We start from the raw sequence: 23,424 nt of genomic DNA, 5'->3' as shown, positions 1-23,424 counted from the left end.
CCTGTGTGTGGTATTATGAGGCTGTTGTTGATTTGCGAGGGAATGTGGAAGTCATAAGGAACATCTTTCATCTTTCCCTTTTGGATGAAGTATAGCACTGTCTGTCTGTCTGTCTGTCTGTCTGTCTGTCTGTCTGTCTGTCTGTCTGTCTGTCTGTCTGTCTGTCTGTCTGTCTGTGTCTGTCTGTCTGTGTCTGTGTCTGTGTCTGTGTCTGTGTCTGTCTTTCTGTCTGTCTGTCTGTCTGTCTGTCTGTCTTTCTGTCTCTCATTTATGAGCTGTTTGTTTGGTGCTGATTTGGGGGCGTGGCTTTCGATCCTTCTTCCTGTACGTGGCTGTGTGGGATCCACTCATCACCTGGACATTAAACCACTGCCATGTGTGTCTTTGCACGTGTGTATGTGTGAGAGAGTGTACATACGTGTGTGTGTGTGTATGAGCAAATGCTGATCTGTAACTTATTCCATCTCTGGAAGGGCTTCATAAGCGTTTCTAGAACGTTCTCTTCCCTATGCAATTATGACAACACTTGGGCCTGTGGTGGCCCCTTCCTGGCTTCAGTTACCATGGTACACACACACACACACACACACACACACACACACACACACACACACACACACACACACACACACACACACACACACACACACACACACACACACACACACACACACACACACACACACACAGACAACCCTGGCCACCCATCTGATAGTGTTTGTCCTTTATGCTATTGTTTTAGTTTGGCCTCGTCGTCCATACTGCATGTCTCTTAGACTGTCCCATGGGGATTGTGGGAGTAGAGGGCACTGTGCCTCTGATGAAAGGAACTCTTATTTTTTGTCTCTACTCTCCCCTTCTCCACTCTCCCCTTCTCCACTCTCCCCTTCTCCACTCTCCCCTTCTCTACTCTCCCCTTCTCCACTCTCCCCTTCTCCACTCTCCCCTTCTCCACTCTCCCCTTCTCCACTCTCCCCTTCTCTACTCTCCCCTTCTCCACTCTCCCCTTCTCCACTCTCCCCTTCTCTACTCTCCCCTTCTCCACTCTCCCCTTCTCTACTCTCCCCTTCTCCACTCTCCCCTTCTCTACTCTCCCCTTCTCCACTCTCCCCTTCTCCACTCTCCCCTTCTCCACTCTCCCCTTCTCCACTCTCCCCTTCTCCACTCTCCCCTTCTCTACTCTCCCCTTCTCTACTCTCCCCTTCTCCACTCTCCCCTTCTCTACTCTCCCCTTCTCCACTCTCCCCTTCTCCACTCTCCCCTTCTCCATTCTCCCCTTCTCTACTCTCCCCTTCTCTACTCTCCCCTTCTTTTCTCTCTTTTTTTCTTCTCTGGCACTGAGAGAGACCAAAAGAGAGACAGAGAGAGAGGGAGGGAGAGAGAGAGACAGAGAAACACAGAGAGAGAGAGACAGAGAAAAGAGGCCCAGTTCCTGACTTTATGCACTTAAAAATGTATCATTGGCTCTTAGAGAGACCACACATTCATCATGTCGAGCATTCTGACACAGCATGTCTCTCAGTGAAAACAACCCTGGTGTTCTCTGTTACCAAGAACATATGAGAGGAGAAGAGAGGGGTAGGGAGGAGGAGAAGAGAGCGGTAGAGAGGAGAAGAGAGGGGTAGAGAGGAGGAGAAGAGAGAGGGACAGAGAAGAAGAGAGGGGTAGGGAGGAGGGGAAGAGAGAGGAAGAGAGGAGAAGAGAGAGGGAGAGAGAAGAAGAGAGAGGTAGGGAGGAGGAGAAGACAGAGGTAGAGAGGAGAAGAGAGGGGTAAAGAGGAGGAGAAGAGAGAGGGAGAGAGGAGGTACATGGAGTGCTGGAACACAACACCGGGCTAAATGGTTCACCCGACACTTTGAGAAGATATGGTTCATCTGACACTTTGAGAAGATATGGTTCATCTGACACTTTGAGAAGATATGGTTCATCTGACACTTTGAGAAGATATGGTTCACCCGACACTTTGAGAAGATATGGTTCATCTGACACTTTGAGAAGATATGGTTCATCTGACACTTTGAGAAGATATGGTTCATCTGAGGCTTTGAGAAGAAATGGTTCATCTGAGGCTTTGAGAAGATATGGTTCATCTGACACTTTGAGAAGATATGGTTCATCTGAGGCTTTGGAAGATATGGTTCAACTGAGGCTTTGAGAAGATATGGTTCATCTGACACTTTGAGAAGATATGGTTCACCCGACACTTTGAGAAGATATGGTTCACCCGACACTTTGAGAAGATATGGTTCACCCGACACTTTGAGAAGATATGGTTCACCCGACACTTTGAGAAGATATGGTTCATCTGACACTTTGAGAAGATATGGTTCATCTGAGGCTTTGAGAAGATATAGTTCACCCGACACTTTGAGAAGAAATGGTTCATCTGACACTTTGAGAAGATATGGTTCATCTGAGGCTTTGAGAAGATATGGTTCATCTGACACTTTGAGAAGATATGGTTCATCTGACACTTTGAGAAGATATGGTTCATCTGAGGCTTTGAGAAGATATTGTTCATCTGACACTCTTCAAGGCCAGCGGCACTCTTCAGCAGTCTGTGTGTGTGTTGGTATGTGTGTGCATGCGTGTGTGTTTGTGAGAAAGAGAGTAACAGAGAGAAAAGAAAGAGAGTCTTTGTGAGTTAACAGACTTATCCTTTGGTTCAGTGAGCCACTATATTTATTAAGAAATGTGTGAAATTGAGTCTGCCCGGCTCACCCCATGGTGCACTGTTATCCAACAACTTCTAAGTCAGCAACCTCTTATGTGTGTGTGTGTGTGTGTGTGTGTGTGTGTGTGTGTGTGTGTGTGTGTGTGTGTGTGTGTGTGTGTGTGTGTGTGTGTGTGTGTGTGTGTGTGTGTGTGTGAGAGAGAGAGAGCAACAGGACAGGGCATGAAAGGGGGTTGCGCCGGTGGCACTGTGCCCCTCTCTCGCCCCTGTGCCCCTCTCTCGCCCCGGTGGCCGTCTCTCACCCCTGTGCCCCTGGTCGGGGTAGGTAGCAGTGCGGAGGGACCGGGGGGGCAGGGAGGCCTTGGCAGGATAAAGGCCCATTGTTGGGAGAGCGGAGTGAGGCACAGCCCTGCAGTGGGGACCCCCAAACCCTGATGGGTAGAAACAAAGACCCTCCTATGAGGCTGTATGGGAAATAATGGAGCCCTGAGGCCCTGTACTCACTGTAGACCTGTTAGCTTGCATATATCCTGCCTGGGAATGTCCTAGCCTACCCTGACTAAAAAGAAAGGAGAGGAGAGGCGAAGGGAGGAAGGAAGGGAGGAGAGGATAGGAAGAGAGGTGAGGGAAGAGGAGAGGAGCGAAGTAGATGAGGGGAGTAGAGGATTCCAGATTTGAGAAAAGAGGCCAGGATGATGTTACATGTCCAAAACAAATGGCACCGTGTCCCTGTAGAGGTACAACTCCTGCTATGTGGAGCAACAGTGAATATGCTTCCCCATTCTATATTCTGGAGAATGGTGTTACAGTAGGAATGGTGTTGCAGTAGGAATGGTGTTGCAGTAGGACTGGTGTTGCAGTAGGATGGTGTTGCAGTAGGAATGGTGTTGCAGTAGGAATGGTGTTGCAGTAGGATGGTGTTGCAGTAGGAATGGTGTTGCAGTAGGATGGTGTTGCAGTAGGAATGGTGTTGCAGTAGGATGGTGTTGCAGTAGGAATAGTGTTGCAGTAGGAATGGTGCTTCAGTAGGAAAGGTGCTGCAGTAGGAACGGTGTTGCAGTAGGAATAGTGTTGCAGTAGGATTGGTGCTTCAGTAGGAAAGGTGCTGCAGTAGGAATAGTGTTGCAGTAGGAATGGTACTGCAGTAGGAATGGCATTGCAGTAGGAATGGTGCTGCAAATGGAATGGTGCTGCAGTAGGAATGGCGTTGCAGTAGGAATGGTGCTGCAGTAGGAATGGCATTGCAGTAGGAATGGTGTTGCAGTAGGAATGGTGCTGCAGTAGGAATAGTGTTGCAGTAGGAATGGTACTGCAGTAGGATTTTAAGAAATGGCATTAGGAAAGGTGTTGCAGTAGGATTGGTGTTGCAGTAGGAATGGTGTTGCAGTAGAAATGGTTATTCAGTAGGAAAGGTGCTGCAGTAGGAATAGTGTTGCAGTAGGAATGGTACTGCAGTAGGACTGGTGCTGCAAATGGAATGGTGCTGCTGTAGGAAAGGTGCTGCAGTAGGAATGGTGTTGCAGTTGGAATGGTGTTGCAGTAGGAATTGTGCTGCAGTAGGAATAGTGTTGCAGTAGGAATGGTACTGCAGTAGGAATGGTGCTGCATTAGGAAAGGTGTTGCAGTAGGATTGGTGTTGCAGTAGGAATGGTGTTGCAGTAGGAATGGTGCTGCAGTAAGAATGGTGCTGCAGTAGGAATGGTGCTGCAGTAGGACTGGTGCTGCAGTAGGAATGGCGTTGCAGTAGGATGGGGTTGCAGTAGGAATGGTGTTGCGGTAGGAATGGTGCTGCAGTAGGAATGGTGCTTCAGTAGGAATGGTGTTGCAGTAGGAATGGTGCTGCAGTAGGAATGGTGCTGCAGTAAGAATGGTGCTGCAGTAGGAATGGTGCTGCAGTAGGACTGGTGCTGCAGTAGGAATGGCGTTGCAGTAGGATGGGGTTGCGGTAGGAATGGTGTTGCGGTAGGAATGGTGCTGCAGTAGGAATGGTGCTTCAGTAGGAATGGTGTTGCAGTAGGAATGGTGCTGCAGTAGGAATGGTGTTGCAGTAGGAATGGTGTTGCAGTAGGAATGGTGCTGCAGTAGGAATAGTGTTGCAGTAGGAATGGTGCTTCAGTTGGAATGGTGCTACAGTAGGAATGGTGCTGGAGTTGGCATGGTGCTGCAGTAGGAAGGTACACTGTCCTAGTAGAGTTGTAATTTCCTGGAGAGGGGCGGGTCTCACAGAGGACCTGTGGGTTTGGTGCATTCCCAGAAAGCAGCAGGAAAATAACACACACTGTCCCATATCACTCTATACTCTCCAAATGCTGTACAAGAGCTGGGACACCTATTCATTCACATACATACAGTATCTGTGTGTGTGTGCGTGCGTGCGTGCGTGCGTGTGTGTGGACATGTGTGTGTGTGTGTGTGAGATAATGTCTCAATGGACTAATAAAATGACATAGATGTGAATGTTTCACACCACACTCCAGAACGGGAGAATGTACAAAGCAGATAGACTCCAAATAGATTGTACAGACATAGGATCTTCATTTGCAGGACATGTAATACTTGTAGTGCATTTGAGGTTTAAAAAGGCTTCTGATGTCTGTAATTTCCAGTTATAAAACAAAAAATATATTAACCCCTACAAAAATGTCCATAATCCGCATAATAATTCACATTTCCAGTTGCTTCAGGATGATTTTCCTGCTGTAGCAAACTGGCTCAAATGAAGGTCCTACATCTGTACACATACATCTTATTCTTATCACTAGTATCATGACATTGTTCATCCTCATCGTCATTATTTTCATCAACATCAACAACATGTACTTAGTGTTTGAAGGATGTATTTCAAGAAGTATTTTTAAAAAACGTGTCACGTTCAACACCAGCCCTTTCACTCAGGATAACAAGGGTTGTCAGTCCGACCACTCTCTCTGTCATCCAGAAATTCAAACACAGCATCTGGCATGGTCTCTGTGAGTTAGTTTGAGTACACTCTTTTTTTCTACTTTCTTCTTGTATACTTTATGAGAGAGAGAGAGGGAGAGACAGAGAGAAATTCTTCTCCAAGCCATGTTCTCCAAGAGAGGGTCAGGGTGTTTGTGTGTGTGTATGTGCATTTGTGTGTGTGGTACAGGAAGGACAGCGAGAGGTGAGATATCTCCAAGCTGATTCCTAAACCATGTGGATGAGGACAATGCGCCTGTAGTGCTTCTGAATGCCTCACATAACTGGAAGGTTATGACAATCTGTTTGTTTATCATCCTGGCATCTGGAATCCTGATGTCAGAATCGCGGGGAGAGACAGAGAGGGCTGCACTCTGTACTGGGTAAAGGCGTCACCCCTTTCTCCTTCCCACTGGGCACAGACGTCAATTCAACATCCATTCGACATTGGTTCCATTGAAAACAACATTGATTCAACCGGTGTGTGTCCAGTGGGTTCTCGGTCTTTCATATCTCAATGTCTCACTCTCTCTTGGTATCATTATGCATGGACACTTGCATGTACACACACAGGCACACACACACACACACACACACACACACACACACACACACACACACACACACACACACACACACACACACACACACACCCACACACACACACACACACACACACACACACACACACAGTAACAGGTAGGCCTACATATACTGTAAACCCAAACAGCTGTGTCACCAACAGTGCCTTCACTGCACTACAGCATGGCTTGCTTTGTGGTGAGGGAGAGAGAGAGAGAGAGGGGGAGAGAGAAAGAGAGGAGAGAGAGAGAGAGAGGGAGGGATAGAGAGAGAGAGAGAGGGAGAGAGAGAGAGAAAGTTGTTTAAGGAGAGAGAGACAGGGAGAGGGAGAGAGAGGTTGAAAGAGAGCGAGAGAGACAGGGACATTAAAAGGAACATCAAAATTGAAATTCCAATTAAAATATGGCTCAACATTTTTCAGTCAGTTATAGAACCAATTGCTCTATATGGCAGTGAAGTATGGGGTCCAATCTCTAATAATGAATTTACCAAATGGGACAAACATCCAATTGAAATACTGCATGCAGAGTTTTGCAAGACTGTATTGCAAGTGCAAAGAAAAACTCCAAATAACACATGTAGAGCATAATTGTGCCAATACCCCCTCTTCATTCGAATAGAAAAAAAGAGCCATCAAATTTTACAACCATCTAAAAACAAGTGACCCCAAAACATTCCATCACACAGCTCTACAATGTCAAGAGATGAAGCAAGAGAAGAGTCCCCTCAGCCAGCTGGTTCTGAGGCTCAGTTCACCAACCCAAACCAACCCCATAGAGCCTCAGGACAGCACTCAGCCAGCTGGTTCTGAGGCTCAGTTCACCAACCCAAACCAACCCCATAGAGCCTCAGGACAGCACTCAGCCAGCTGGTTCTGAGGCTCAGTTCACTAACCCAAACCAACCCCATAGAGCCTCAGGACAGCACTCAGCCAGCTGGTTCTGAGGCTCAGTTCACCAATCCAAACCAACCCCATAGAGCCTCAGGACAGCACTCAGAGAATCTGGCCCAACCAAATCATTACAAAACAAAAAGAAAAATATATCACCTATTGGAAAGACACCACAAAAAAATCAAAGTAAACTTCAATGCTATTTGGCTCTAAACAGACAGTACATAGTGGCAGACTATCTGACCACTGTGACTGATAGAAAACGAAGGAAAACATTGACTAGGTACAGACTCAGTGAGCACAGTCTGGTTATAGAGACCCATCGTCACAGACAAACCTGGCTGCCCAGAGAGGACAGGCTGTGCTCTCTCTGCTCCATGGGAGAGGTAGAGACAGAGCTGCATGTCCTATTACACTGTGACAAATACTCAGACCTAAGAGAATATTTCTTTCCCAAAATTATAACTCAATACAAAGAATTTGAAACTATAAAAGATTAAGAAAAAATCAAACATTTATTGGGTGAAAAGCCAAAATGTGCAATTTTGGCAGCCAAATATGTGTCCTCCTGCCACAACCTGAGGGACAGCCAGTGAAAAGTGCCAAGTAATGTCGATAATATTTCCCATCTTGTTTTGTTTTATCTTTCATACCATGTCATGTGTCTTCTCACTCATGAGAGAGAGACTGTCTTCTCAGTCATGTTGACACTGGTCCACTACCATGGCTTTAATGTATTGTTGTTCTCATTAATATTGTTTTTGTAGTTGTTGTTAATGGTAATCCCATGTCCACTACTATTATTATTGCTGTTGGTCCCACCATTTATTTATATATAAATATATATTTTCATTTTATTTATATTTTTCGATATGTATACTTTGACAATGTAAGTAATAATGAACTTGCCATGTCAATAAAGTCAATTGAATTGAATTGACAGGGAGAGTAAGAGAGAGGTTGAGAGAGAGACAGGGAGAATGACAGAGGTTGAGAGGGAGAGCAAGATGTTGAAAGGGAGAGAGAGAGAGACAGGGAGAGGGAGAGAGAGGTTGAAAGGGAGAGAGAGAGAGACAGGGAGAGGGAGAGAGGTTGAGAGGGAGAGGGAGAGATGGTGAGAGGGAGAGATAGATTGAGAGGGAGAGATAGAGACGGGGAGAGGGAGAGAGAGGTTGAGAGGGAGAGATAGAGACGGGGAGAGGGAGAGAGAGGTTGAGAGGGAGAGATAGAGACAGGGAGAGGGAGAGAGAGGTTGAGAGGGAGAGAGAGATGGGAGAGAGAGAGATCGATTGAGAGGGAGAGATGGAGAGGGAGAGAGAGGTTGAGAGGGAGATAGAGACGGGGAGAGAGATTGAGAGGGAGAGATAGAGACAGGGAGAGGGAGAGAGAGGTTGAGAGGGTGAGAGAGGTTGAGAGAAAGAGGGAGAGAGAGAGAGACAGAGAGAGAGAGGGACATTGAGAGAGTGGGAAGGGGGGAGTGTTGTGGTGACGACTGAGGGACTGCACAGTCAGATATATTAAGGGGGGACCTCGCCAGACTGTGTGTGGCTGAGGCTTGCGTCTTGGCAGTGAAATTCCCTTTCATACCAGCTCTGACCAGAAGCCTGTTCTGAGACGAGCTTCCATGTCTGTCTGTCTGTCCACCCAGAGACACAGTCAGGCTGTCTGCAGTGTGTGTGATTTTTGGGGCCCCATAGCGAAGTCTCTCTTCGCCCCTTCTTTTGTTCCCTCGCCGTTATCCTCCTCCCTTATCCTCCCGATGCTTTTAACCCCTCCCTTACTCTCCGTCTCCCCATATGTGGTTGTCTTACCTACCTTAGTTGAATGCACTTCCGGTAAGTTAAGTGTGTCTGCTAACAGTGACGTGTCCAGAGCGTTTTGAATGGGGCGGCCAAGGTGGAGGACAGACCCAGTTTCGGGGGACAATAACATTTTGAACCTTAATCGATGCAGGGTGGATTTTTCAATATAATTATGATGGTTCAGAGTGTTTGGTACATTCCCAGGATTTTATAGAAGGGTATTAGCATACAGAAGTAAATTCACGTGAAAGTGACATCCAGAATGCTAATTGTACCGCGATATTCGGGGTGGGGGGGTCTCTATTTTATTTACGAGACCTCCTACGCTTTTTTATAGTAATGACCTGTCGTTTAACTGTACAAATGCTTTACTTTTTTCATCTGACAGTCCAAAGAATCACTTCAAAACGTAGGCCAAGTAGGTTCGCTGCTCACTGTGCCCCCTCCATTTGAATAGAAAAGGGTCATCTATTACGAACACCATCAGGGTCATGGCATTCAGCCAAGAAAGTGGCGTGTGTACATGGATGCCAAGGGGAGCCAGGCTTCCCCCAAAAGTGTCAAAGAAAAAAAAGAAACAAACGTATAAAATGATTTCTCTTTCGTGTCTATCAGTGTTTCAGAATTCTCCTTCAATTCACAAGAGGCTGAATCGGTTTCAGCGGAGAAAGGATCTGAGCGAGGATCTGAGCGGCCGCTCTGTCCTACTATCTGTAGTCCATCTGTAGTCCTGTCTGATAGAATAATGACATGTCATGTTATGTTTGGCCAGACAGCATCAGATTGATGGACTCAACATACTAAGACAGAGAGGCCCTGCCTGCCTTGCTCAGATGCTTTCTCCGGTGAGATTTACGAATCTTGCTGTTGGTGTGCGTCTTGGTCAAAAGTAACTTGGGGGGGGGGACTAGGATGGCCAATAACATTTCTCCCTGGACACGTCACTGTCTGCTAAATGACTAAAATGTAAATGAAGTATTTTATCCACAGTGGGATCAGTAATTGTCATGTTAATCGTCATGTAACTTGCGACACCAGTCAGTCATTCAGTGAGTCAGTAAGACCATGCTCTCATTGTTTGGCAGAGCCCTACACACAGCCCCGTCTCAGACAAAAGTCTAGGACATACTCTCCCCCCGAACCCTTCCAACGCTCCACACTTCCTAGATCTCACCCTACCTAACCTTTCCCTCACCTTTCATCCTTGCGTCACCCCTCATCCCAACGTTGTCAACCTCATTAGAACGTAACATTTCTGCCTCTCCACCCCTTAGCTCCATTCCTCTCTCCTTCCTCCCCTCCTTCCATCCCACTTTCCTTTCCAGTTGTCCTTGGAGCCAGCGGCCTATCCCTTTCCCATAACCCTTAGCTGCTGGCTAGGACCCCACCATGACCTACACTGCTCACTGACAAGACTCTTTCTCTGTGTGTGTGTGTGTGTGTGTGTGTGTGTGTGTGTGTGTGTGTGTGTGTGTGTGTGTGTGTGTGTGTGTGTCAGCGGAGTGCACTGTCGTGGCCGTGGGCGAAAGAGAGAGGAGAGACAAAGGAATGTATGCACCGTGTGTGTGTGTGTGTGTGTGTGTGTGTGTGTGTGTGTGTGTGTGTGTGTGTGTGTGTGTGTGTGTGTGTGTGTGTGTGTGTGTGTGTGTGTGTGTGTGTGTGTGTGTGTGTGTGTTTATACACAGGACCTGCACATGTGTGTGTGGGATAGTTTATGATGTTTTAATGAATGTGTAAGTGTGTGCATGTGTTATTGTAGGCTTGCAAACTGTTTTGATATTACGTTTGTGCGGGTTCCCATTGTGTTTGTGTGTGTTTGTGCAGGTTCCCATAGTGTTTGTGTGTGTTTGTGGGTTCCCATAGTGTTTGTGTGTGTTTGTGGGTTCACATAGTGTTTGTGTGTATTTGTCAGCCTGCAAATTTGACTATGTGCAGTATGTCTGCATGATTTGTCTGAGTGTGTTGACTCTTGGTAATAAATGAATCTACAAGCTCGTATAATGTGATGACTTGTATCTCCCTATCTAGAACCTTTATGGAGAATGTTGTAGCATTCGGTTGAGAAGTATGCAAAGTTAGTTAGATGTGCTCAGGAAATGGATTCAACAGTATTTAATGGACCGTCAATGATATATATTTTACTAGAACATTTTACATGGGACTGACTTGCATTCACAACGTTTCACACTGTTCTCATTGGCAAGGCTGCATACTACTGAGGAGGGCTGGGAGGGAGTAACAGAGGGAGAAGTCAGGGAGGGAAAGAGTCAGGGAGGGAGAGAGACAGGGAGGGTGAGAGACAGGGAGGGTGAGAGACAGGGAGGGAGAGAGACAGGGAGGGAGAGAGACAGGGAGGGTGAGAGACAGGGAGGGAGAGAGACAGGGAGGGAGGGAGTAACAGAGGGAGAGAGTCAGGGAGGGAGAGAGACAGGGAGGGAGAGAGACAGGGAGGGAGAGAGACAGGGAGGGAGAGAGACAGGGAGGGAGGGAGTAACAGAGGGTGAGAGACAGGGAGGGAGAGAGACAGGGAGGGAGAGAGACAGGGAGGGAGAGAGTCAGGGAGGGAGAGAGACAGGGAGGGAGAGAGACAGGGAGGGAGAGAGACAGGGAGGGAGAGAGACAGGGAGGGAGAGAGACAGGGAGGGAGAGAGTCAGGGAGGGAGAGAGACAGGGAGGGAGAGAGACAGGGAGGGAAAGAGACAGGGAGGGAGAGAGACAGGGAGGGAGAGAGTCAGGAAGGGAGAGAGACAGGGAGGGAGAGAGGCAGGAAGGAAGAGAGACAGGGAGGGAGAGAGACAGGGAGGGGGAGAGACAGGGAGGGAGAGAGACAGGGAGGGAGAGAGGCAGGGAGGGAGAAAGACAGGGAGGGAGAGAGTTAGGGAGGGAGAGAGTCAGGGAGGGAGAGAGTCAGGGAGGGAGAGAGACAGGGAGGGAGAGAGTCAGGGAGGGAGAGAGTCAGGGAGGGAGAGAGACAGGGAGGGAGAGAGTCCGGGAGGGAGAGAGTCAGGGAGGGAGAGAGACAGGGAGGGAGAGAGACAGGGAGGGAGAGAGAGAGTCAGGGAGGGAGACAGGGAGGGAGGGAGAGAGTCTGGGTGGGAGAGAGGCAGGAAGGGAGAGAGACAGGGAGGGAGAGAGTCAGGGAGGGAGAGAGTCAGGGAGGGAGAGAGACAGGGAGGGAGAGAGTCAGGGAGGGAGAGAGACAGGGAGGGAGAGACAGGGAGGGAGAGAGACAGGGAGGGAGAGAGACAGGGAGGGAGAGAGACAGGGAGGGAGAGAGACAGGGAGGGAGAGAGAGTCAGGGAGGGAGAGAGTCAGGGAGGGAGAGAGAGAGACATAGGAGGGGGAGAGACAGGGAGGGAGAGAGTCAGGGAGAGAGAGAGTCAGGGAGGGAGAGAGACAGGGAGGGAAAGAGTCCGGGAGGGAGAGAGTCCGGGAGGGAGAGAGTCAGGGAGGGAGAGAGTCAGGGAGGGAGAGAGGTAGGAAGGGAGAGAGACAGGGAGGGGGAGAGTCAGGGAGGGAGAGAGACAGGGAGGGAGAGAGACAGGGAGGGAGAGACAGGGAGGGAGAGAGACAGGGAGGGAGAGAGGCAGGGAGGGAGAGGGGCAGGAAGGGAGAGAGACAGGGAGGGAGAGAGAGAGACAGGGAGGGAGAGAGAGTCAGGGAGGGAGAGAGTCAGGGAGGGAGAGAGGGAGGGAGGGACAGAGGCAGAGAGAGAGAGTCAGGGAGGGAGAGAGACAGGGAGGGAGAGAGACAGGGAGGGGGAGAGACAGGGAGGGAGAGAGACAGGGAGGGAGAGAGACAGGGAGGGGGAGAGACAGGGAGGGATAGAGACAGGGAGGGAGAGAGACAGGGAGGGGGAGAGACAGGGAGGGAGAGAGACAGGGAGGGAGAGAGACAGGGAGGGGGAGAGACAGGGAGGGATAGAGACAGGGAGGGAGAGAGTCAGGGAGGGAGAGAGTCAGGGAGGGAGAGAGGCAGAGAGAGACAGGGAGGGGGAGAGACAGGGAGCGAGAGAGGCAGGGAGGGAGAGAGGCAGAGAGAGAGAGACAGGGAGGGAGAGAGACAGGGAGGGAGAGAGGCAGGGAGGGAGAGAGGCAGGAAGGGAGAGAGACAGGGAGGGAGAGAGAGAGTCAGGGAGGGAGAGAGAGTCAGGGAGGGAGAGAGTCAGGGAGGGAGAGAGTCAGGGAGGGAGGGAGGGAGAGAGGCAGAGAGAGAGAGACAGGGGGAAAAGAGACAGGGAGGGAGAGAGACAGGGAGGGAAGGATGGAGGCGGGAAGAGATGGAGAGATGGGTAGAAGAAGAGAAAAGGGAGAGAGATGAAAGTAGGTATGAGGGAGGGAGGGAAATGGAACGAGGGAGGGAAGAAGGGAGGAATAGAGGGCTGGAGGGAGGAATAGAGGGCTGGATGGATAGGGGGGTGATGGGGTGGCTCAGTAACAGTAGCAATAGAGGAAGGCTGTATCTTTGGGGTTTCATTTCGTCTATGACGTGGTTTGAAGAGCCTCCCTTTGAGTCCAAGGACTCCAAGCTGCTAGCATGCCCGGGCTGCCAGCCAATTACATTGTATGTGTGTGTGTGTCCATATGTGTGTGTGCACGCAGCTCACTCTGTGCTCTCATCTTTGTCTCCCCAATACACGCTACTGGAGACTGGAGAGGGGACAAACCCCCAAATATGTCCCTCTGAATGTCTCTCTGAATGGGACACAAAAGGACAGTTGGAACCACAAGACTTCTCCATCATGTCAATAAGGGATAATCAACGAGGGGCTATGTGTTCAATGGAAAATAATTAACCATGTAGAAGGTGTGTTCCCCGGCGCTCTAGCGGAGTGGAACCGACCTTCCATGGATTTGCATTATTTTCCAGAGAACACATACAGTAGAGCCCAGATTTCATTATCCCTTTCATACCATGGCTGTAATTGAACACATTTGTGGGAGAAGATGGAACGAGATGGATTTTGGCCGACATTCTGCAATTTTTCTCATCGGAGGAACATTTGATCTCGATACAGTTTTCTGTTCCCAAAACTAGAATCTGTTACGAACAGAGTGGACTAAGTTTTGTAGACGTTAACCTGCCAAAGTAAAAAAAACTATATATGTCGTTTAGAAAGAGTGCAAAATTGAGTTATTGCACACGTGCACTTCACAGAGTAGATGTATTGTGTGCTAAAATATGTGCTAAATATGTGCCAATAGGATCTCCTTAGTAGCTCGTTCTTCACTCTGCCCACTTCCTTGCTTGTCTCCCTCCACTATGACTCATTTGTTTCCATTTGAAGCGACAGGCAGTGTGGTCTGTCTTGGTGTAGTTATTAAAAAGATTTGCTTTAGCTAACCAAACCATCAGTCCTAGCTTGCCATTGTGAAAATGTAATTCAACAATGCCAATAATGTTTTATAAGGAAATAATGCACGCTCTAGAATGCCCTTCAAGCCAATCAGAAACAAGTATTCAACAATGCTACTGTATAATGTGTTATAACACACACACACACACACACACACACACACACACACACACACACACACACACACACACACACACACACACACACACACACACACACACACACACACACACACACACACACACACACACACACACACACACACACACAAAGATGATAGCCAGCAAGGATGAAAGCCACTTTGCCTTGGATCCCTTTTATCTTCTATCAAAACAAGACATTGGAACTGTAGTTGTTCCAGTGAAATGAAGAGATGATAATAATATGTAAGTCGGATCCTTATCTAGTGTCAGAGTAGTGTGTGTGTGTGTGTGTGTGTGTGTGTGTGTGAGTGGTTCACTATAGCAAAAACAATAAAACATGGACTTTAATGACTGACTGCTGAAAAGCCATAGGAGGTTTTGTGGGTGGGGACAGACCTGGGTCAAATACATGTAAGACAAATATATGAGCTGATGTGCTTGATTTAGTTTGCCCAGTACAATGGAACCAATGAAATGTCCCTGAAGTGCAAATTCCAAGGTAAATCAAGCGCATCTCAAAGACGCTCAAGTATCGTATTTATTACGTATTTGACCAAGTTCTACTGGGGAATAGAGTGATTTGACCCATTATACATTCGTGATTGCATACTTCATGGGGCTATAGGGCCAGGAGTCGTTCTGGGTCACAGCTCCCTATGTCTCGTCACGTATAGCTTGGCTCATTTCCATCGGGAAGACTCAGTGGTCTAGGTCCAGGGTTAGGCAGGTTGATCTGCAGGGAAGCCCAACCCACGCCTGAGATCTGGGGTGAGAGCATTGGAGCTGGGGTTGAGCTCATCTTTTCCATAGAACACCATACATGAGCCACAAAACATGATGATATCACTTTTTTACGACTATTTCATGCAGCTCTTCTCTTCATTGGTTCGACACTGGGGCTGCATGCTCCGTGAATCTATATGGTCTATGACTGTAATCGAACCAAATTATCAGGCCCCTATTGTGTGAATGTGTGTGAATGTGTGTATGTGTGTGAGGAAGCGGGTGGTGGTGGTGGTGTGTGTGTGTGTGTGTGGGTGCTTTCACTGCGTTGATGTGCTTGGCAGCAGGGAGAGAGCCAGCATGAGTTTGTGTGTGTGTGTGCGTGTGTGCATGCGTGCGTGTGTGACGGGGACGTGACTCTACCGGCATTCCGTAGCTCATACACACACCACCCCAAACTGGCCTGGAATCCTAGGAACGCTTTCCCAATGGGTTCGGGTTACTGTACACACGCACACACACAGACACACACAGACACACACAGACACACACACAGTTCTACTTCCTATGTCCCTCACACGATAACAGTGGCCCGGTGAATAGTGGTCATTGAGTAGAGTAAGTCATGTGCTTCTTATGTGCTTTACCCTATGACGTGCCAGCCAGTAGCCCAGAAATAGTCTATAGCCATCTATAGGGCCATAATCCCGTGTCCACCCGGCTACACACACACTCCGTGTTTGGATCAAAGCAGAGATTTGGGAGAGGATTTGCCCAGCCCTTAGAACTGCATTAGAGGGGGTTAGAGATGTAGAGCTGTAGTGAAGTCGTCAGGGTTGTATTCATTAGGTACGAAACAGAAGAAAAACCAACTAAAACAGGGAGGGATCTACCTGAAGTTGTCCAATAAGAAATGCTCGCTTTCCTTTTGCTTCACAAAAACCTTTGCGGCGATTTGAAATGTGTACACTAATGAATACAACCCAGTCCTCTCATTCCTGTGACTGTATTTTCCACGTCCCTGTGTGGATCACACGTGGCCTCAGCTGTTATCTCAAGCCAGGGGTAAAGTTATCGAGCCTGAGTGGAAATCTGTTTCTGCTAAAACACTTAAACAAGTTTGGCTTGACAATGACAGCAAGGAGTTGGCAAGAGCACAGGCAAATCTGGCACCAGACTTAAGGCAATACCTGACTGTGGTACTACAGGACCAGAGTTACCTGCCCATGTCATGCGAAACATGCAAAATAGCTCCCAGGTACAATGGTTCGTTGAAGTATTGTCACGACTTCCGCCGAAGTCGGTCCCTCTCATTGTTCGGGAGGCATTCGGCGGTCGACGTCGCCAGCTTTCGAGCTACTGCCGATCCACTTTTCATTTTCCATTTGTTTTGTCTTTGTTTCACACACCTGTTGTCAATCCCACAATCACTTGTTCATTATTCAACCCTCTGATCCCCACATGTTTTTTTGTGAGTGATTTATGAGTGATGATTTATGAGTGATTTTTTTCGGTCCGTCTGTGTGTGCTAAAGATGTTTCTTTGTATATTTGTCCTTTTTTGAGTAAAGCACGTTTTTTTACTCGTATCTGCTGTCCTGCGCTTGACTCTCTCACCAGCTACATGCAGGACTCAACTGATGGGTTGTATTTACAATGATGTTTGTTCTTCACTCGTTGCCCTTTTCTTGTGGCAACAGGTCACAAATCTTGCTGCTGTGATTACACACTGTGGAATTTCACCCAATACATATGGGAGTTTATCAAAATTGGATCTGCTTTCCTTAGTTTTGTGTCAGTCACAGTGGTCATTTAACATCTATTTTCTGCATTTTGTTAATTAGCAGGTACTGGCCAAATTCTTCTCTGCATGCATTATTTGGTGTTTTACGAGTCTCAATTTGGTGTTCGTCACATTTTGTGAATTCTTGGTTGGTGAGCAGACCTCAGACCTCACAACCATGAAGGGCAATGGGTTCTATAACTGATTCTAGTATTTTTAGCCAGATCCTAATTGGTATGTCGAATTTTATGTTCCTTTTGATGACGTAGAAGGTCCTTCTTGCCTTGTCTCTCAGATCGTTCACAGCTTTGTGGAAGTTACCTGTGGTGCTGATGTTTAGGCCAAGGTATGTATAGTTTTTTGTGTGCTCTAGGGCAACGGTGTCAAGACCGAATTTGTATTTGTGGTCCTGGCGACTAGACATCTCCTGGCGACTGGACCTTTTTTGTCTTACTTGAGATTTACTGTCACAGCCCAGGTCTGACAGAATATGTTATGGAGATCTAGGTGCTGTAGGCCCTCCTTGGTTGGTGACAGAAGCACCAGATCATCAGCAAACAGTAGACATTTTACTTCAAATTCTAGTACGGTGAGTCCGGGTGCTGCAGACTGTTCTAGTGCCCTCGCCAATTCGTTGATATACAGTGCCTTGCGAAAGTATTCGGCCCCCTTGAACTTTGCGACCTTTTGCCACATTTCAGGCTTCAAACATAAAGATATAAAACTGTATTTTTTTGTGAAGAATCAACAACAAGTGGGACACAATCATGAAGTGGAACGACATTTATTGGATATTTCAAACTTTTTTAACAAATCAAAAACTGAAAAATTGGGCGTGCAAAATTATTCAGCCCCCTTAAGTTAATACTTTGTAGCGCCACCTTTTGCTGCGATGACAGCTGTAAGTCGTTTGGGGTATGTCTCTATCAGTTTTGCACATCGAGAGACTGATTTTTTTTCCCATTCCTCCTTGCAAAACAGCTCGAGCTCAGTGAGGTTGGATGGAGAGCATTGTTGAACAGCAGTTTTCAGTTCTTTCCACAGATTCTCAATTGGATTCAGGTCTGGACTTTGACTTGGCCATTCTAACACCTGGATATGTTTGTTTTTTTGCATTGTAGATTTTGCCTTATGTTTTGGATCATTGTCTTGTTGGAAGACAAATCTCCGTCCCAGTCTCAGGTCTTTTGCAGACTCCATCATGTTTTCTTCCAGAATGGTCCTGTATTTGGCTCCATCCATCTTCCCATCAATTTTAACCATCTTCCCTGTCCCTGCTGAAGAAAAGCAGGCCCAAACCATGATGCTGCCACCACCATGTTTGACAGCGGGGATGGTGTGTTCATTGTGATGAGCTGTGTTGCTTTTACGCCAAACATAACGTTTTGCATTGTTGACAAAAAGTTCGATTTTGATTTCATTTGACCAGAGCACCTTTTTCCACATGTTTGGTGTGTCTCCCAGGTGGCTTGTGGCAAACTTTAAACAACACTTTTTATGGATATCTTTAAGAAATGGCTTTCTTCTTGCCACTTCCATAAAGGCCAGATTTGTGCAATATACGACTGATTGTTGTCCTATGGACAGAGTCTCCCACCTCAGCTGTAGATCTCTGCAGTTCATCCAGAGTGATCATGGGCCTCTTGGCTGCATCTCTGATCAGTCTTCTCCTTGTATGAGCTGAAAGTTTAGAGGGACGGCCAGGTCTTGGTAGATTTGCAGTGGTCTGATACTCCTTCCATTTCAATATTATCGCTTGCACAGTGCTCCTTGGGGTGTTTAAAGCTTGGGAAATGTTTTTGTATCCAAATCCGGCTTTAAACTTCTTCACAGCAGTATCTCGGACCTGCCTGGTGTGTTCATTGTTCTTCATGATGCTCTCTGCGCTTTTAACGGACCTCTGAGACTATCACAGTGCAGGTGCATTTATACGGAGACTTGATTACACACAGGTGGATTGTATTTATCATCATTAGTCATTTAGGTCAACATTGGATCATTCAGAGATCCTCACTGAACTTCTGGAGAGAGTCTGCTGGACTGAAAGTAAAGGGGCTGAATAATTTTGCACGCCCAATTTTTCAGTTTTTGATTTGTTAAAAAAGTTTGAAATATCCAATAAATGTCATTCCACTTCATGATTGTGTCCCACTTGATGTTGATTCTTCACAAAAAAATACAGTTTTATATCTTTATGTTTGAAGTCTGAAATGTGGCAAAAGGTCGCAAAGTTCAAGGGGGCCGAATACTTTCGCAAGGTACTGTATATGTTGAAGAGGGTGGGGCTCAAGCTGCATCCCTGTTTCACCCCACAGCCCTGTGGGAAGAAATGTGTGTGTTTTTTGCCAATTTCAACCACACACTTGTTGTTTGTGTACATGGATTTTATAATGTTGGATGTTTTTCCCCCAACACCACTTTCTATCAATTTGTATAGCAGACTGTTCTAGTGCCCTCGCCAAATTGAGTCAAAAGCTTTTTTGAAATCAACAAAGAAAGAGAAGATGTTGCCCTTGTTTTTGTTTTGTTTGTTTGTCAATTATGGTGTGCAGGGTGAACATGTGGTCTGTCATACAGTAATTTAGTTTAAAGCCAATTTGACATTTGCTCAGTACATTGTTTTCACTGAGGAAATTAACGAGTCTGCTGTTAATGATAATGCAGAGGATTTTCCAAAGGTTGTTGTTGACGCATATCCCACGGTAGTTATTGGGGTCAGATTTGTCTCCACTTTTGTTGATTGGGGTGATCAGTCCTTGGTTCCAAATATTAGGGAAGATGCCAGAGCTGAGGATGATGTTGAAGTGTTTAAGTATAGCCAGTTGGAATTTGTTGTTGTCTGTGTATTTTATTATTTATTTTAGGATACCATCAACACCACATTCCTTTTTGGGTTGAAAGGTTTGAATTTTGTCCTGTAGTTCATTCAATATAATTGGAGAACCCAGTGGGTTCTGGTAGTCTTTAATAGTTGATTTTAAGATGTGTATTTGATGATGTATATGTTTTTGCATTTGTTATTTATTGTAGAACCATAAAGATTGGAAAAGTGGTTTATCCATCCATCTCCGTTTTGGATTGATAACTCTTCGTGTTGTTGTTTGTTTATTGTGTTGCAATTTTCCCAGAAGTGGTTAGATTCTATGGATTCTTCAATTACATTGAGTTGATTTCTGACGTGCTGTTCCTTCTTTTTCTATATGTATTGTTTTAGTGATTCACCATAGTGAAGGAGTAGGCTCAGGTTTTCTGGGTCTCTACGTTTTTGATTGGACAGGTTTCTCGATTTCTTTTAGGTTGTTGCATTCTTCATCAAACCATTTGTCGTTGTTGTTCATTTTCTTAGGTTGTCTGCTTGACATTTTTAGAATTGATAGGGAAGCTGAGAGGTCAGATATACTGTTTAGGTTTTCTACTGCCAAGTTTAACCTTCACTATTAAAGTGAAACGTTTTGCCCAGGATTTTGTCTAAAAGGGTTTGAAATTGTTGTTGCCTAATAGTTTTTTAATAGGTTTCTACACTACTTTTGATTCCATCTATAGCATTGCTTAATATTCATTTGGCTTTGATGCCTCATGATTGAGTATTGCTCTGTTCAAGTAGACTATGATTTTGATGTGATCTGATAGGGGTGTCAGTGGGCTGACTATGAATGCTCTGAGAGACTCTAGGTTGAGGTCAGTGATAAAGTCATCTACAGTACTACTGCCAAGACATGAGCTGTAGGTGTACCCTCGAAGCCCTACCATTGACTATGTACAGACCCAGCGTATGACAGAGCTACAGGCGTTGTGACATAGTTGTGTCTCGGGGGGCATATTTGAGAGGTAATATTGTCACCTCCAGGCAAGGTGTATTCTCTCTCTCTCTCTCTCTCTCTCTCTCTCTCTCTCTCTCTCTCTCTCTCTCTCTCTCTCCATAGCCTCTATCCTAGTAGCAGTTTGCTGTGCTGGTATAGTGCTACATGGGTGTCATGTAGCTGTGGTTATGATTCTAGATCTCCTATCTGGTATCAAATGCCCTAACCTTAACCACTCGGAATTAATACCTAAACGTAAACCTTTCAGTTGTTTCTATTTTAACCCTGTTTCCACAGAATGAATGTGTCAAAAATCTATTTAACGTTGAATTTCGAAGGGAAACTATGAGATCATGTTGCTATATGTGGGCTCCTTTTTACAAGTCAATGACACCTGAGCTCCTGACTCGCTCCTGAGTGGCGCAGTGGTCTAAGGCATGGCATCTCAGTGCTCGTGGTGTCACTACAGACCCTGGTTTGATTCCAGGCTGTATCACAACTGGCTGTGATTGGGAGTCCCATAGGGTGGCGTACAATCAGCTCAATGCCGTCCAGGTTAGGGTTTTTCCGGGGTAGACCTTCGTTGTAAACAAGAATTTGTTCTTAACTGACTTGCCTAGTGAAATAAATAAAACATGTCCGCTCCTTGGCATGTGGGTGGAAGAGGCTGATGGGGGGGGGGGGGTAAGGGCTAGAGAGGGTGTGGGGTGGGATCTGCTCCTATAATCTCTGCTTTAGTCCCTTATCTCCTCTTCCACACACACACACACACACACACACACACACACACACACACACACACACACACACACACACACACACACACACACACACACACACACACACACACACACACTGATGGGTCTCACCTGTTGCATCATGCCAATGCTGCCACCTGATGGTAAGTTAGTAGAAACAGCCAGGAAAGAGGTGTGCGGTGAAGTTGCCCATATATGCTGATCTTGGGTCAGTTTAGCATTTTTGGTTAGGATTGGGGGAGGAGAAGCTGATCCCAGATCTGTCGTGGACAGTTCACCCCAGAACCAGTGGTCTTCCATTCACTTTCATTAGACAAAGTAGGAGAAAAACTATCGATCAACCCAGCCCACTTCCTAAAGCTCGTCTGTCTATGTGACACACTGGCAATCGTTTTCATTTCCTCCCTCTGTCCTTCTCCTCCTCTGAGTCTAAAGCCTGCGCGTGAGCACCAGTGAGTGTGTGTGAGTGAGTGAATGCGTGTGTGCGTGCATGTGTTCAGAGTGTTTATATGTGTGTATGTGGTTGCCTGCGCAGTATGTGGTCCTGTGTGTTTATGAACATATGGAATACGGGTGAGGAAGCTATAATGACAGCAAACGAGGGGTTAGGAGAGGGTGAAAATGTGGTTTTGGAAATGTCGTCTTTCTCTACATGGCTTTTCCCAGGAGTGTGTGTGGCCTGTAGGCTGTTGGCTCATGCTCCACTGGTATGGTCGTGTAGCTGGTGGCTTTCACAGTGAGTTGACAGTACACACCCAGAACCACAGGAGGTTGATGGCACCTTTATTGGGAAGGACGGGCTCATGGTAATGGCTGGAGCGGAATGAGGGGAATGGTATTAAAGACATCCCAGGAAGTATCTACTATTTCTGCTAATGGGGATCCAAAAGTATTTTTTATTTTATTTAACCTTTATTTAACTAGGCAAGTCAGTTAAGAACAAATTCCTATTTACAAGGACGGCCTAATAAAAGGCAAAAGGCCTCCTGCAGGGACAGGGGCCTGGGGATTTCAAAAAATAAATAAATACAATATAAATATAGGACAAAACACACATCACAACAAGATAGACTACACATCACTACATAAAGTGAGACCCATGACAACACAGCATGGTAGCAACACAACATAACAACAACATGGTAGCAACATAATATGTTAGCAGCACAAAACATGGTATAAACATTATTGGGTACAGAGAACAGCACGAAGGTCAAGAAGAGACAGCAATACATCACACAAGCAGCCACAACTGTCAGTTAGAGTGTCCATGATTGAGTCTTTGAATGAAGAGATTGAGATAAAACTGTCCAGTTTGAGTGTTTGTTGCAGCTCGTTCCAGTCACTAGGTGCAGCGAACTGAAATGACAAGCGACCCAGGGATGTGTGTGCTTTGGGGACTTTTAACAGAATGTGACTGGCAGAACGGGTGTTGTATGTGGAGGATGAGGGCTGCAGTAGATACTGTATCTCAGATAAGGGGAAGTGAGGGCCTAAGAAGGTTTAATAAATAAGCATCAACCAATGGGTCTTGCGACGGGTATACAGAGATGACTAGTTTACAGAGGAGTATAGAGTGCAGTGATGTGCCCTATAAGGAGCATTGGTGGCAAATACGATGGCCGAATGGTGAAGAACATCTAGCCGCTCAAGAGCACCCTTACCTGCCGATCTATAAATTATCTCCGTAATCTAGCATGGGTAGGATGGCCATCCTAATCAGGGTTAGTTTGGCAGCTGGGGTGAAAGAGGAGTGATTACGATAGAGGAAACCAAGTCTAGATTTATCTTCAGCCTGCAGCTTTGTTATGTGCTGAGAGAAGGACAGTGTACCATCTAGCCATACTCCCAAGTACTTGTATGAGTTGACTACCTCAAGCTCTAAACACTCAAGAGGTAGTAGTAACACCTGTGGGAAGAGAGGCATTCTTCCTACCACACCATGTGACCTTTGATTTGGAGGTGTTCAGAA

At 46.6% G+C, this 23,424-nt stretch overlaps 1 protein-coding gene across 2 annotated transcripts in view; it reads left to right on the top strand.

Annotated features, from left to right (window-relative positions):
* Positions 1-23,424, top strand: part of LOC135514935 (glypican-5-like) — a 220,082-nt gene that overhangs the window by 90,769 nt on the left and 105,889 nt on the right. The window lies entirely within an intron of this gene.

The sequence above is a fragment of the Oncorhynchus masou genome, chromosome 3, assembly GCF_036934945.1.
Source record: "Oncorhynchus masou masou isolate Uvic2021 chromosome 3, UVic_Omas_1.1, whole genome shotgun sequence".
Taxonomy (NCBI): Eukaryota; Metazoa; Chordata; class Actinopteri; order Salmoniformes; family Salmonidae; genus Oncorhynchus; species Oncorhynchus masou.
Note: the sequence above shows the minus strand (reverse complement) of the source record. Positions and strands in the feature narration are given on the sequence as shown.